The 16,059-nt window shown below is 35.9% G+C and overlaps 2 pseudogenes; both read right to left on the reverse strand.

Annotated features, from left to right (window-relative positions):
• Nucleotides 1-482: 482 nt before the first annotated feature.
• LOC114215215 (olfactory receptor 5AL1-like) lies at nucleotides 483-5,030 on the reverse strand (annotated as a pseudogene).
• Nucleotides 5,031-6,676: 1,646 nt separating this feature from the next.
• LOC114215138 (olfactory receptor 5AL1-like) lies at nucleotides 6,677-7,636 on the reverse strand (annotated as a pseudogene).
• Nucleotides 7,637-16,059: the final 8,423 nt, after the last annotated feature.

Consider the following 16,059-nt stretch of genomic DNA (forward strand, 5'->3'; position numbering starts at 1 on the left):
GGCATTTTTAGACCAAAACCCTTCAAACAAGCACCTTGTTATCTTTTACTCCAGTTCAACTATGGAAGAAAATCAGACCTGGTATTTTCACTAACATTTGCAAAGTTGCTGTCTCACAAGACCACCTAAAATTCTCAACATCACAGTGAAATAAGATAAAGTTAAGTTTTTAAGTTGCTTTGTTCTTCCTCTTATTATTGAAGCATCTCATGGAAAAACAGAATGGATGGTTTTTATCTCTTTTTTCCAATTCAACAATTAAATAAGCATTTATAAAATATCTACTGCAAACATGTAAGCAAAACCAAGAAAACATTCCATTTTTTCAAGGAGATAGAGATCAGGGAACTGAGCTTCAGAGGACAAAGATCTCTACTTTGTCCTGGCACTGTGCCATGTACAAGCCTTCATTTAAAAGTTCCTAACATCCAGCGTTTCTTTAGGAAAAACGCACCTCATTATCGGTTACTAGAATATACTTTTCAAAAATTTTCTTGAAGGCGTTTTTTTACCTCCTGATTCCTCAAGCTGTAGATTAATGGATTTTACATGGGAGTCACCACTGCATAGAATACTGAGGCAAATTTGCCTTTATCCAGTGAGTGGCTTGACTTGGGGTGCAGGTACATAAAACTGAGGGTCCCATAATACATAGTAATAGAAAACAGGTGAGAAGCACAAGTAGAAAAGGCTTTTGTCTTCCTGCAACAGAATGGATCTTTAAGATGGCAAAGACAATGAACACATAGGATAGGAGAACAATGATAAGAGAACAGAACACATTGAACCCCGCAAAAAAAGAGCAACATCAACTCTTTGACTTGGGTGTCAGAGCAGGCCAGAGCAATCAAGGGAACATCATCACAGTAGAACTGGTTGACCACGTCAGAATCACAGAAAGACATGTGGAATGTAGCTACTGCTAGTATGAGCCCCACAGTGAATCCGTAAATATAAGAGCTAGTGACCAGTTGGTTGCAGAGTTTCCTGGGAATGAGAATGATGTAAAGGGTTGCAGATGGCCACATACCAATCATAGGCCATGAAGGAGAGCATTAATAATTCCCAAACTGAAAATGTGATAAATCAACACACTTGAGAGACACATGCATAAAATGGCATACTTTTAATTTCACGAAAAGAGTTCCCAAGGGTATTTGGAGTGATGGCAGAGGTACTGTAAAAATCAACAAAAGCCAGATGACAGAGGAAAGAATACATGAGTGTGTGAAGTTGAGGACCGATCTGGATGAGAACAATAAAAAACCAAGATTACCCAAGACAGCAACTAAATCAATAGGTATACACAAAAGAGAATGCCCTGAAGCTCTGGGTTATCTGTGGGGCCCAAGAGAATAAACTCAGTGACTGCTGAATGATCCGGCATTTTGCCATGAAATAGATGAACAATAAACAATAAAAGATAAATCTACAATAAACTCCTCTAGGGCACAAACTCTGTAAGGAATAATCAATTCAATGTGAGAAGATAGCCCTGGAGGGCGTTATGTTAAATTCAGCCAAAGCAGAATCTTGATAAGCACTCTGAATTGCATGTGGATTTCACTTATGCTTTCTGCATGAAAGGATTTGGTCCAGGCAGAAATTCCATGATATAAAATCTACTAGGGAGCTGTAGAAGAAGAAAGAGAGTATTTCAATTAAAATTTTATAATCAGTACAATAGCAAAGTCTGTGTTGTACCTTTCTTTAAATATAAAGAAATAAAAAAGAACGTTAAGAATGTAAGTGGCTTTGACAATATATATCAAAATTATTTTTTCTTTTTTTTCTTTTTTTTTTACTTATCTCCATGTTGTTTTTTTTCTTAATACACATATAATATTAATATTAAGGAAAAAGAGGACTGTGGGTTTTCTGGCTTTGTCTTTTGACAAAATGCACACCAGAGAATAAATTTCCAGATTGTAAAACAGCTTCCAATGATTAGGAGACATTATTTTACCTTCTTTCTTCAAGTATCTAAATGGTCAGAAGTGAACAGAATTGAAGCAGCGTTTAGAACAACTACATGTTATAGAACATTTCCATAAACCCGGGTTGGATTCTGAATGCATGAAAGCTGGCAGAATTGAAATCATCCCCCTTCCTTTCTTAAGCACAGCAGAGGAAAAGTTAACTTGATTTTCCTTTACTACATTGTCTCATGTTACTTCATATGGTCAGGACACAGAGAGTCAAGACAGGTAAAATATAGTAAAATACAAAAAGCACTTCTCCCACTTAAATTCTGATTAACATCTCCTTGGAAACTTTATCTTGGTTACTACTTTATTTTTTCTCTCCCCTTCAGCACTTTTTTTTTTTAAGATTTATTTATTTGACAGAGAGAGAGAGAACACAAGCAGGGGGAGTGGCAGGCAGAAGGAGAAGCAGGCTCCCCGCAGAGCAGGGAGCCTGACGTGGGGCTCAGTCCCAGGACCCTGAGATCATGACATGAGTCAAAGACAGACGCTTGACCGACTGAGCCACCCAGGTGCCCTTCCCCTTCAGCACTTTCAACCAAACATCTTAGAACAGTATCTACCCCCAATTTTTCAATCATATTTATATCTTAACCAGGTGTAACCTACCTGCTTTTCCCATTAAACAAGAAATCCCCTCACCAAGTTAACTATCAACTTCCCTACTCCCAAATCCAAGAAAGCCCTTTTTTTTTTTTTTGGCAGCTTGGTGGCATTAAACGCTATTGAATACACCTTTGGTTTTCAGAACAGAGCAGTCTCTGAGTTTACTATTTGTCCATTTTGATTTTCTATCTTGGAGGCTCTGCTCCTATTAACTTTGCTTTAGACAACATGTTCAGGCTTTCTCCAAAGCTCCCCCACCCTTTCCCTTTTAACTTACATTTTTTTTTTTTAAGATTTTATTTATTTATTTTGACAGAGAGAGAGAGACAGCCAGAGAGGGAACAGAAGCAGGGGGAGGGGGAGGGGGAGTGGGAGAGGGAGAAGCAGGCTTCCCGCTGAGCAGGAAGCCCGACCTGGGGCTCGATCCCAGCACCCTGGGATCACGACCTGAGCCAAAGGCAGATGCTTAACGACTGAGCCACCCAGGCGCCCCCCTTTTTAACTTTGTTGCTCAGTGGTTTTATCCAATCCTAAATCCTCAATAGGCATCTATATGCTGATTATGCATATCCAAGAGTATCACATAGAGAAAATAACTTGGTATCTCCTTACATTGGACCTAATACTCAAGATCTGGAGTATATATTTTACATCTTCAATGAACAGTGCCATTATCCATTCAGTTTTCCAAATCAGAGACTAATTATCTTTTACTTTGTTTTCCTGTTCCCTGTTCTAGTATTCAATTTGTCTCCAGTACCTATTTCATACTTTACATACTTTTCAGATCTGTTCACTTATATTGTTTTCTTGATCCAAACCACAATGACTTTTTGATTTGTTGTGTTTTGTTTGCAACTGACCCCTAATTTTTGTTCTTGCCTCCAATCTTTCCTATGTCTTTCTGTTCCTCACGTTTTAGCTTATATGAATTTTTATAGACATGGACTTCATTTTTATGATATAATCCTTCAGTGTCTTCCCATAGCTCTCAAGATAAAATTCTAAGGTCTTTAACAGTTGACATAACTCTTGAAAATCTACTTCCTGCGTCTCAGATCAGGCTGATCTCTTCTGATATTCTTCAGATAGTGTTTATGTCACAGGTATTCCCAATTACCATAGCTATTCAAATGTAAGCCATAATTTTACATACGTTTTAATCTCTGCCCAGAACACTTCCCTTTGCTACAATTCCCTTCATCTGACTTCCCTTCCACTAAACTTCTGTGCTCTGTTGCACCATTTCCTCTTGGAGGCTTTCCTGACTTTTCAGGGCAAATTAAGTGATCTTATATATACAATTTTGCATCCATTGATTCCTTCATCCTAGCACTTGCTATACTGTATGGCAACCAACTGTTAACATGTCTGTACACATTCTAAACCTAAAACTGTTATTTCTAAACAATAAATTTGTATTTTATGCCTAATTTAATCACCTACCTTTTGTGGTATCTAATACCAAGAAGATGATCAATAACTATCTGTTCAATGATATATATAAGTCCGAAGGCTTTCTCACCAAGATAAAGTATATTTTTCCTATGATTTTGCATCTTTCAATATTCCATACACTGTCATTCAGTTCAACCACAAACCCGTAAGTAGTCTGGTCTAGTGCACCTGAAAGGAATATTTGTGAAGCCAGTAACATTTAAAATTACCCGGGTATTATGAGACAAGTTTGTATTGTGTGTGTATGGTCCCTCAGGAAACATTTTTTGGGTGTTACATTATTTTTAACAAACATTGGAAAACAACATAATTATATATATTCAGGAACAGGCAGTTATTTGATGTTTAGTGTTTGGGGACCAAACCCTCTTCCTTTACATACAGATTTGGCTTTTTCGACCTCTAAGCATCTACAAAAAAAATGATTACAAATTTTTGGTGAAATAATACTTTTAATAATTTTTGGTTGAATCAATCAGTGAAGGAAAGCATGATGGAGATCAATGAATTAACTGTCATTTAAAAATAAGAAATGAGAGCCACAGAATTTAGATCACATAAATAGGCCTTGGGGACCAAAGTGGAATTTTGGAATGTTTCAGCATTCAACAGAATGTCTGAAAGAGTTTTATGTTATCAAAAAATATTTACAAAATGAGCATTGAAGAAATTAAAAGATTGCTTCTAGGCCTTTTGGCTAAGATCAAGGGTAAAGAAATTAAATTTGTTAGTTCCTTTTTTACACTAATGGGAATTTTGTCTTCAAAGGGTCTTATTATAAGACATTCTTGAATTTTATTTCAGCATTGGCTTCCTTCTTTATAGATCACCAACATGAGCTTATAGTAGTGTGATGAACAGTTGGGAAAATCAGTTCTAGGAGTACCTGGAATGATGATGCCAGCATCTGATATTGAGGTGACCAGAAATCTGAGTGTGTTTCAAGCATTCACTCACAGGATCAGGGTTCACTTCGGCCATGGTAAAAAGGTATCTGTATACACCTGCATGTATGTCTGCATGTGACATTTGCAGACTGCTGCCTGCATATGACAGATACAAGGCTCACTTATCTGTCATGCCTATAGAGTATAAGACTTCCAAATGTGATACAATTAAAATGAATCTGAAAGAGCCAGATCCACTCTCACTCAATGAAGAGCTGAATCCTTATGAAGAGACATTGACAAGTTTCAATAACTTGGCTATACTTTTATGGCTGATCATAAAGTTATTAACAAAAATGCAGTGACTTTAAGAATTATTATACAAAATTGTGAGTTAAAGTTTTCTTGTTTTTTAAAGATTTTTATTTATTTATTTGAGAGAGACAGAATGAACAGTAGAGAGAGAGAAAGAGAGAGGGAGAGCACAAGCAGGGAGAGGAGCAGAGGGAGAGGGAGAAGCAGGCTCTCTGCTGAGCAGGGAGCCCAATGTGGGACTCCACCCCAGGACCCTGGGATCCTAACTAAGATCATGACCTGAACCAAAATCAAGAGTTGATGCTTAACCCGCTGAGCCACCTAGGCACCTCAAACGTTAAAATTGAATAATAAATGCTGAATGACTTATTGTTATTTTAACTTTTTATTTTGACATAATTTCAAAATTACAGAAAAGATGCTAATATTTTACAAAGAATTCCTGTACATCCTTCACCTAGATTCCCCAAACACTAACATTTTTTTAAAAGATTTTTATCTATTTATTCGACATAATGAGAGAGAGCACAAGGAGGGTGAACAACAAGCAGAGGGAGAGGGAGAAGCAGTCTCCCTACAGAGTAAGGAGCCCGATGCAGGGCTCGATTCCAGGACCTTGGGATCATGACCTGAGCCGAAGGCTTAACCGACTGAACCACCCAGGCACTCCCAAACATTAACATTTTATCACATTTTTTTATCCTGAAATGTTTAATAATCAGTTGGAGACAAATGCTTCCTTACTTTTATAATATTTACTAAAATCAGGGGCGTTCTTAAGTGACCACAGTACTATTATAAAAATCTGCAAATTAATGTTGGTGCAGCATTATTACATAATCCACAGACCTTATTCTGCTCTGAAGGACTTGTCTTATTTGGTAAAATTCAAGTTTGCTCTTTTAGTCTTTTTTTAGGTGTTTTACCAGTGTTGATGCCATTGTCCCTGTGAGGTCACCAGAACAAATAATTCTTTTCAGATTCATCTTACTGGGAATGCGTGTGTGTCTTTTATAGACAATGTTAATAACTTAAAGCTGCTTTAGTGATCTGAAGTAGACATGGTTTTTACCAATGTCAAGTTCATGAATTGGAGTGTTCAAGACAAAACTCTTCTATGAAAAAGAGATTGATTTTAAATGATCTGTGGAACACAATCTAACCTACTATTTGCAAATTTATTTTATTTTCATGCCTTTCAATATTTTTAGGAGTTATAAGTTTTATGATAATAGAAAATAAAATCAGAAAATTAATGTATCCTGTGTTTTGATATGAACTTACCTAATATTCTAACATTTGAAAGCATGTTAGTAATAGTATGCTAATGCAGATAACTTGATGACTGTTTTTTTGATATTGTTTCTTTTGTTTTTGTTTTTTTGCATCCCAACTCTGAGGGTTTTCAGTTAGACCATAGGTCATTTATTTTATAGTAGAAGACACCTTTTCCATAATTCTTTTCAAAGTGTTTTTGACTTCATGGTTCCTCAAGCTGTATATTAAAGGATTTAGCATGGGGATTACCATAATATAGAAAACAGAAGCTATCTTGTCAGTATCCAGAGAATGGCTTGTTTTTGGCTGCATGTACATGAAGATGATTGTGCCATAAAATATGGTGATGGAAGTCAGGTGGGAGGCACAAGTAGAGAATGCCTTTTGCTTGCCTTCAGCTGAATTAATCCTCAGAATGGCAAATAGAATGAATATGCAGGAGATAAGGACAATAAGAAGAGAGCAGAGGGTATTGAAACTAGCAAGTGTGAACACTACCAGTTCTTTGATATCTTTTTAATGGGTTTTATGGCAGGCCAGACCATCCAGGGGAATGTCATCACAGTAGAAGTGATTTATTATATTCAAATTACAAAAGGATAAGTGTAATGTAAGGACTGCCTGTAGGAGTCCAACAAAAAAGCCATACACATATGTACTAACAACCATTTGAATACAGACCCTTCTGTTCATGATAATGGTATAGAGTAAAGGGTTGCAAATGGCGACATACCTATCATATACCATGACTGAGAGCATATACACTTCACAAACTGCAAACATGATAAAGCAACACAACTGGGTGGCACAAGCAGGTAAGGATATTCTCTTAATTTCTTGGAGGAAGTTCACCAGGGTGTTAGGGGTAACAGAGGAGGTATAACAAAAATCAACAAAAGCTAGGCTGTTGAGGAAAAAATACGTAGGTGTATGAAGCTGAGAACTGATATGAATTAGCATAATTAACCCAAGATTACCTATAACACTAATTAAGTAGATCACTAGAAAGATCCCGAAAAGAAGGGCTTGAAGCTCTGGGCTTTGTGTGAATCCCAAGAGGATGAATTCACTTATTTCTGAATTATTGCCTTCAGCCATGGAAAATGTGTAGAAGCATTTCATATCATTGTCTTTAGAACATCCATGCTAGATAATCTTCTGCTTCTTGGATTAAGAATTTAACTCACACTTATTTTATGGTGACCATATTGGAAAGATAATCCTTACTGGTTCTATGGGCCATTCTTAGGTTTCCATACTGCCTGCTTTTGATTTGAAGTGATTTGCTCCAGGCAGAAATTCCCACATGCTCAGTGGTCTGGGGGGTTGATGAAGAAAACAGAATGTCTTGAATTAAAATATGGAATCTCATATATACAATAAAAACCCAGTATTAAAACAATAGCAGGTAAATAATTCAGTGATAAAAGAGATGGGAGCACATTTCAGTAATATATTAAGATTAAATACTGAGCATTTCAACTCAACTGAGAAATAAAACAATCATGACTCTCACTAAACATTATTAGTGTGCTAGCCAATGCAATAAAGGAAGGGGTAAAATATTATTTATAAAATAAGTGATATTGTATCAAAACCAGTAACTTCAGGGGAAAGATATTAGGTTTGTTATGACTGTGGAAAAGTCTTCTGCTACAAGTCAATATAATGAAAATGATGCTATAATAAAAATGTAACTTCAAAGAAACGTGAAAATAGGGGCACCTGGGTGGCTCAGTTGTTAAGTGTCTGCATTCGGCTCAGGTCATGATCCCAGATGGAGCCCCACGCTGGGCTCCCTGCTCAGTGGGAAGCCTGCTTCTCCCTCTCCTCCCTGCTCGTGCTCTTTCTCATTATTTCTGTCTCTATATCTCTCTCTCAAATAAATAAATAAAATCTTTAAAAAACAAATAAAAAAACCGACAAAGAAATGTGAAAATATAGTTTTTAAGATTCCATTTAAAATAATAAATTTAAAACCTAGGGTTTCATTTAATATTTAACTTAGCAAACTGTTGGCTTTATATGTTCTTGTTGTTTATGTTTAAGCTGAATAAACTCATAGTTTCACATTATGTCTTAGTGGAATGGTATTTAGGAAAGAAGAAAGTTTTTATAAGTTAATTCAGCTATGTAATGCGTGCTGGGTAACCCTAAGTAAATCTACTAAATAAACCTACAAGAACAGCGTAGACATTTCTTAAAATAAAGTGTAATGGAGGGTTATTCTTACAAATAGTGAACCATATTATAAACCACAGATTGTAAAATAAAGTGGAAATCTGTGGCAGGACAGTGATTATTTATCAACTTGCTTTCAAAAAAAAAGTGCTGATTTGTAGCATCTGTTGATTTTCCGATTTCAATGGTGTAAATATTTCCACCATCACTGATTTCAGGCTACAAAATTAAAGCCACTGAACATGGAGTTGGGAATAAATACAGATTATATCTTTTACAAGCTATTATGAGAGACAGTGGTGGTGGTTATACAAAAGTAGGTTGGTATTATAAGCAAAATTATATAAAATATTGTTAAAGCACATGCATATTTATATTATACCATATGCTAGAGAAACACTTAAAATCAATGATGAGTCTCTCTTCACAATGTATTTGTATCTATAATTATAAATATTTCTCCTCAATATAGTGGTTAATTTCAAAGAGGAAAAGTTCATTTTATAAAATACAAAAGGATCAGCTAACAATAAGTTGTTCATGAGATTCATCAAATTAAAAGAATCGTTATACCCAGGGTTGGTAAAGGTGTAGGAAAACAAATATAGCCTTACACATCCAAAGGAGGTGAAATTTGTCTTCATCTTTCTGGAAGGCAATGTAATAGTAAACATCAAAATTGTTTAAATTAGTCCTGCCATTGATACAATGATTTTAATGCTAGGCAATTAGGAAAATAATAAAAGTATGCAAATATATGAATGGTTTCATTTTTACTTACCAAAAAATGAAGGTTATCTAAATATACCCTGATAGTTAATTCATCTTTTGCACATCTCAGTAAAATATTAAGTAGCCATTCAAAAGCTGAACTAAGTCTACATTTATTGATATTGAAAAATGTTCACAATATAACACATTGAAAAGAGCAGCATACTAAACAGGTTATATAGTGATACATGATTTCTATATCTGCACATCACATCATGGCCTGTAGATCATTTATACACAGAAGGAAAATGTGCAAACCATACCACGATATTAACAGTAGTTATGAGGTGGTACTGTGGCTCTTCCCTCCTCCCTATTCATTGTAATCATCCTTTAGATTTTGCATTATACTCTACTTCAACAAGCTTGATTTCAATTTCTTTTTTTTAAAGATTTTATTTACTTATTTGTCAGAGAGAGTGAGAGAGCATAAGCAGGGGAGCGGCAAGCAGAGGGAGAAGCAGGCTCCCCGCTGAGCAGGGAGCCCGATGCGGAACTCGATCCCAGGACCCTGAGATCATGACCTGAGCTGAGGGCAGACGCTTAACCATCTGAGCCACCCAGGTTCCCTTGATTTCAATTTCAAATGTACATTTCCATGTTACTATGCATTCCACGTCTATGAATACTGACAATTTAATTTTTCGTATTAGTTATCCCTATAATTTGTGCTTATCTGGTGCCCATATGGATGTTTGAAGAGTTCCTAATTATTTACCGCTAAAAATGACTTCATAATCCCTACATTTTAGGGGGCAATATTTCATTGTGATATGTTGTAAAGGTGGACTAATTTGTTAACAAATTAAAAACAATTCTCCTCAAAGAGGACAAAACCAATTTACAAAATCATCAAATTTGAAGTGAAAATCATGACAATATTTTTCCTCTTTTATTAAAATGGTGTGTCAAATCTTCAGATTTAATTTGACGTTCTTAAATCTTACTTTGGGTGGTTTCCTAAATGTTCAGTCTTTTAAAATTAAGAGTAAGAAATCTAAAAATTGTCAATTTAAAAAGTCTTTTACTCCAAAATGTTATTTTAATCCATTGCCTTTTTAAATCCTAGAATGATAGATTCAACAGATGATATTGTTTTCACCTTCTTATTGCTGAGGAAACTGAGGGATAACGTAAGCGGAATAAATTGTCTTTTGATTCAGCAAGTGTGAGACCCAGCATTCACATTTGGGCTTTTAGACTCCAAGGAATCCATGCTTTTTAAAGGCACAGCTGTGGCATAGAGAACGCGGCAGCCTTCTAAGACAGGAGACTGTGAATTCAAGGATGTCAGTGATCAGCTTTGGGCATATAGCATACAGACTCACAACCTGCTGCAGGAATTTTGTCAGAAAACAGGGAGCCACTGAAATGTTCAAATAGTAGGTAAATGTGTTTAAAGAGAAGAGAAGGAAGGTAACTTTTGAGAATCATAGATCAGAGCAGCCAGCCCTGTGTCTCTATGATCCATCAAAATGTATGGTAAGATCAAAAGCACACCTTGACCTAAGGCAAGTTTAAATACGATCATTGATATATATATATATATATATAACATATAACTCTCTGAAGAGGGAGGGTGGTTGCCCTATGAGTACTTTTGAGATTATAACAGGAGCCTCAAGATTTCCCTTTCAGATGTTTCTGTTCTAGTTCTGTGTGTAGGATCACTTAAAGAGCAATTTTCTAGTAAAATTTGAAAACTTCTCTTTTTATTTATTTATTTGACAGAGAGAGACACAGCGAGAGAGGGAACACAAGCAGGGGGGAGTGGGAGAGGGAGAAGCAGGCTTCCCATTGAGCAGAGAGCCCAAGGTGGGGCTTGATGCCAGGACCCTGGGATCATGACCTGAGCCGATGGTAGACGCTTAACCGACTGAGCCACCCAGGCGCTCCAAAGCCTTCTCTCTTTTCAAGCATCCTCTTCCTCTTCATTCAAGATTTAAAACCAAAAAATGCCAAAACATGGTTGAAACTTATCATTTACAAAAATTCCATTGAATACACTTAAAAATCAGACTATGTAAGCTAACACATTCTTACTGGTTTAGTTCTGCGAGTACTCAGTGATTTGATAACTTTCCTTCATTTAATAATGTCAACTTTTACTATTAACAAACAAAAACAAATCTGAGGGAAAGATATTTGCATTAACATTAAATTAAATTGAATGAAGTATAATTTTTCTGTATTTTTGAGTTCTAATATTGTTAAGGTTAGTAGTTGCCGTCTGGGATCCTCAAAGCCCCTGAGTCAATTGAAGAAATATTCAAGTGATTTTTTGTTGCTAGTTTATAACTGATAAGCTAAGCATATTCAACTGCTTAACAAAAATCTCTATAAACAGGAAAAAAACTGGGTGCCTGGGTGGCTCAGTTAGTTAAGCGTCTGCCTTCGGCTCAGGTCATGATCCCACGGTCCTGGGATCCAGCCCCATGTCAGGCTCCCTGCTCCGCGGGGAGTCTGCTTCTCCCTCTCCCTCTGTCTGCTTGTGCTCTCTCTCACTATCTCTGTCTCTCTCAAATAAATAAATATTTAAAAAAATAAATAAACAGGAAAAAACAGTTTCAGATATTCCTGTGATAAAATTGTACAAATTTACAATTGTAAAATGATTGTATTTACAAAGAGATTTTGGAATGTACATGATATGGATATGAATTGATTTCAAATATTTATAATAATCAATCAGGAGAGATAGGAAGCTAGTGCCATAAAATTATTTCCAACAACAATATCATAACTCTAATATTATTAATAAGGCATGCTGTCAATATATATACAGAAGACATGCATAACTCATTTTATTATATTTCACTTGATTATACTTCACAGATACCATTTTTTTTTTTTACAAATCAAAGGTTTGTGGCAACCCTGCATTGAGCAATTGTGTATTGCACCATTTTTCCAATAACATTTGCTCATTTTGTCACATTTTGGTAATCCTCACAATATTTCAAATTTTTCATTATTATTATATTTGAACTGCTGCAATCTCATAATAAAACTTGAATGGATGTGAGGCAGGTAGAATAGGGAAATGTTGGGGAACTACAGGAGGAGGAAGGGCTGGGAACAAGGTGTCAGGTCAGCATTTCCCTGTTCTACCTGCCTTATTCTAGAACTCCCCCAGCCTCCAGTATGGGATGGACTTGTCTCTTCTGGATTAACAAAGAAAGAGGTTCTTGTGAGATGGACACTACTCCTGGTAAAGACGCTGTGAAGATTGTTGAAAGAACAACAATGGATTTAAAATAGTACATAAACTAATTTGATAAAAGAAGTACAGGGTTTGAGAGGATTGATGCAAATTTTAAAGTAGTTCTACTGTGGGAAAAATGCTATCAAAAAGAATTGCATGCTACAGAGAAACTTATTTGTGAAAGGAAGAATCCATCAATGCAGCAGATTTCATTGTCTTATTTTAAGAAATTGCCTCAGTCACCCCAGCCTTCAGCAACCACTGCCCCATCAGCAGCCAGCAACATGGAGGTGACACCTTCCACCAGCAAAAGGATTATGACTCTCTGGAAGCTCAGAGCTCCATCAGATCACGGTTAGCATTTTTATCAATAAAATATATATATTTTTAAGATTTTATTTATTTATTTGACAGAGCTAGAGAGAGAGAGCAAGCATAAGTAGGGGAAGCAGCAGAGAGAGAGGGAGAAGCAGGCTCTCTGCTGAGCAGGGAATGCAATGTGGGACTTGATCCCATGACCCTGGGATCATGACCTGAGCCAAAGGCAGAGGTGTAACGGACTGAGCCACCCAGGCGCCCCAATAAAGTATTTTTAAAAATTAAGTTATGTACATGGTTTTTTAGACATAAAGCCATCACATAATAGAATACAGTGTAGTGTAAACACAACTTTTATAGGCACTGGGGGATTCATTTCACTGACTTTAGTGTGATACTGGCTTTGTTGTGGCAGTGGAAGTTAATCTGCGATATGTCCAAAGTATGCCAGTACAATATATTGAGTATTGTCCTGATTCATGTAAATATCTCAAGGCTGCTGACCTCAGGGATTAGGCAAATAAAAGGAACAAGGTACAACTCAGGAATGTCTATCAACCCCATAAAAAGAAACTTCATGAATCAACCCTTACAGCTTGTCGTTGAAAGAGCTGCTGAAAACCAGAGGTGTTACCAGAGACCAACGGGGGAATCTGGACTTATTTTTCCATCTGACAGTCATAAGGCAGTTCCCTCCTTCTCCTGCTAGAGCACTGTCAGAGAAAGTCAATTAAACAGGCAATATAATGTAAAACCCAGTATTATGATATAAAATGTTCAAGTTTCAGATCTGTAAAAAACACCAGACACAAAAGTACAAATATTGTATAAGTACACTTATATGAAATCCCCAATGGCTGAAATCATAGGGGCAGGAAAAAGATTGTTGTTGCTTGAGGCTGGGGTTTGGAGGTGTTGACAGTAAATGAAGACTAACTACTAAGAGGCACAAAGCCTCTTTCTGGGATAATGAAAATGCCCTAAAATTGATTGTGGTATTGGCTGTACAATTCTGTGAATATACTATAATCATTGAATTGTACACTTATAATGAGTATGTTGTGTGGCTTCTAAATTACATCTCAATAAAACTGCTATAAAAATAAAATTAGTAACAGGAAAAAAATCAATTTATGTGACTGTTATAGATCTGAAATCAGGAGGTTAATCTATATAATCCACCCTGCAAAAGACAGAAACCATATTTATTTAATAGGTATTAAGTTCTTTATGGCTAGACAAAAAATGTGAAGTTTGATGACTTCATAAAAAATAAAGCCTTGAAAGATATCTTTGTATTGTTCTATTTCTAAATCACTTTTTTGAAAATAAGTTTATAATTTCTATGGAATCAATGTGCACTGTGATGGCTGAGGAAAAATTCTATGGAGAGGTAAGTTTTAAAAATGCCAACATTTTCTATGACAGAATAAAAACTGAATTTTTCTTTTGTCTACTCTATGGTTGACCTATTTCTTTTATTGAGTTATAAATCAATATATTGAGCTATGAATTATATAAATAGGCAGATCCCTCTGACCATATATTTGCTATTATTTCATGCATTCTGTCATGTAAGTTTGTTGACATTTAAAGAATATCATACAAAATATTTTAATCCTTATCATCAAGGAGACAATAAAGGTAAGATTGACTGTAAATGTAATATGAACTTCTGCTCAGATATGACACAGGAAGGAATGGGAAGGCATGCCCTCATAGTTCCAGAATGTGTCACTCACACATACCAGAAATTCGAATAGAGTTCCTCCTGTAATATGACTTCTGAGGCTTCTGAGGCTTCTCTACCTCATTCCTATTCAGCTCTCCAGTGGTTCCTCTTTCTCCGGGATATTCTGAGATATACGTGGTATCAGTTATTTCCCATATCCTTCTTTCCCAATGGTGCCCTTCTCCAGTTAAGAAATCATATACAGATGCAGTTTGACACCTGGGAATATTATGACTATTGTGGGGTCATTAAATATCTAATGAATCACATATCATTACTTATTCTAAATATAATAGCATTTAACTTTCATACTCAAGCTTCTCAATTAGTAATCTCTCTCTCATATTTTCAGGAGCTCTTTCAATGATAACTTGTGTAGGTTGATTAATAAAGTTTTTTTTTATGAGACGAGGTTGATAGAGTTATACCTTATTCTTTTTATCTGTGTAATCACTAGTGGGCAGCCATTTGATGCTTACATGAATCAGGACCATCTTCAATATATTGTATTTCTTTGGGGAAATGTTTTTCACATCTTAGTGTATATGAATGGCACACTCTAAAATAGCATGGTGGCCACCCTTCACAACTGTATGTGATGGTCAGCCTTTCCCCATTGTGTCATTTAGGAATGTTTTTCCCATGCATGTAATGGGTCACTCCACAAATATTGGCTCAAGATAGAGAGTTTCATTTAAAAAAAGTGATGGACTGTTGAGCTTCATGGCTTTCACTAGCTCCATAGCACAACAGTATCAGAGTCAATATATTCTTTTGCCTTTAAGTTGATTTCCCCAATGACTGAAGCTGAGGTGAAATTTCTGCAAAGTCTAAGGAGCAGAAGATGATAGAGAATAAATATTTCCCTACAGGCCTCTCTTTTCTTTGGGAAAGAATATCTTTCATACTGCCCCTGGTAGAATTCCTACTACAAATCATTTGCAATAGACTTAGCATTTTTTGGAATTATGCTTCTTCTCCTTACCCTTCATTTCTCAAAGGCAGCTAAACATCTTAGAACAAAAATCATTTCTTAAAATAGAAACCTCCTTGTTTGTTTCTTTTCAGGATGTTTCTGACAACTTAATGATAATTCTTGTCCCTCCTCTGATTTATTACAGATTTACTAAGGCTTTGTCCTGCATTCACTTTGCTGTGGCTTTCTATTTGAGCAAAATTGCTCATATATAATGCCTGATTTGTTAATTACTGTGAGTGAGTTTATTTTTAATTGACTAATCTTATGTTTCTTGAATTCTTCTTCTTTTTCTTTTTAAAGATCTTATTTATTTATTTGAGAGAGAGGGAGAGCTCAGGAGCAGT

Source organism: Eumetopias jubatus, unplaced genomic scaffold, assembly GCF_037043125.1.
Source record: "Eumetopias jubatus isolate StellerSeaLion01/CBP00866 unplaced genomic scaffold, mEumJub1_p1.0 scaffold_13, whole genome shotgun sequence".
NCBI classification, from domain to species: Eukaryota; Metazoa; Chordata; class Mammalia; order Carnivora; family Otariidae; genus Eumetopias; species Eumetopias jubatus.